This window comes from Rhinolophus hipposideros (assembly GCF_964194185.1).
Source record: "Rhinolophus hipposideros genome assembly, chromosome: 23".
Classification (NCBI taxonomy): domain Eukaryota; kingdom Metazoa; phylum Chordata; class Mammalia; order Chiroptera; family Rhinolophidae; genus Rhinolophus; species Rhinolophus hipposideros.
The window spans coordinates 29,895,520-29,895,871 of record NC_138069.1 but is presented as its reverse complement, the minus strand read 5'-3'; positions in this window follow the sequence as shown (position 1 = coordinate 29,895,871).

Genomic DNA, 352 nt, shown 5'->3' with positions numbered 1-352 from the left:
GACAAACCCAAACTTCCATATTCCATGAATGTGTTAATCACATAAACACATGGGATCTCAATAAGCTGACAACGACCACGCGCTCTCAGAATTGCTTTCCTAAGCATACTGGCTAATCATCTTCGATTTGGGCACCACCTAATGGCAGAAAATGTTTTTTAAAAAACCTACTCAGCTTCCTGAGGCTTGCTAATTTTTGTATTTTAGTTTATAATATTGATTTAACTCTGCTCTTGCTTGAACTATGTAGTTTTGTGTGAAGTTCTCTTAAAAAGATGAAGCCTTTTCCATACCCACTCTTTAATAAGCTGCTTTTTATAGTAGGAAATGTACCAATGAAATGAATATTCTA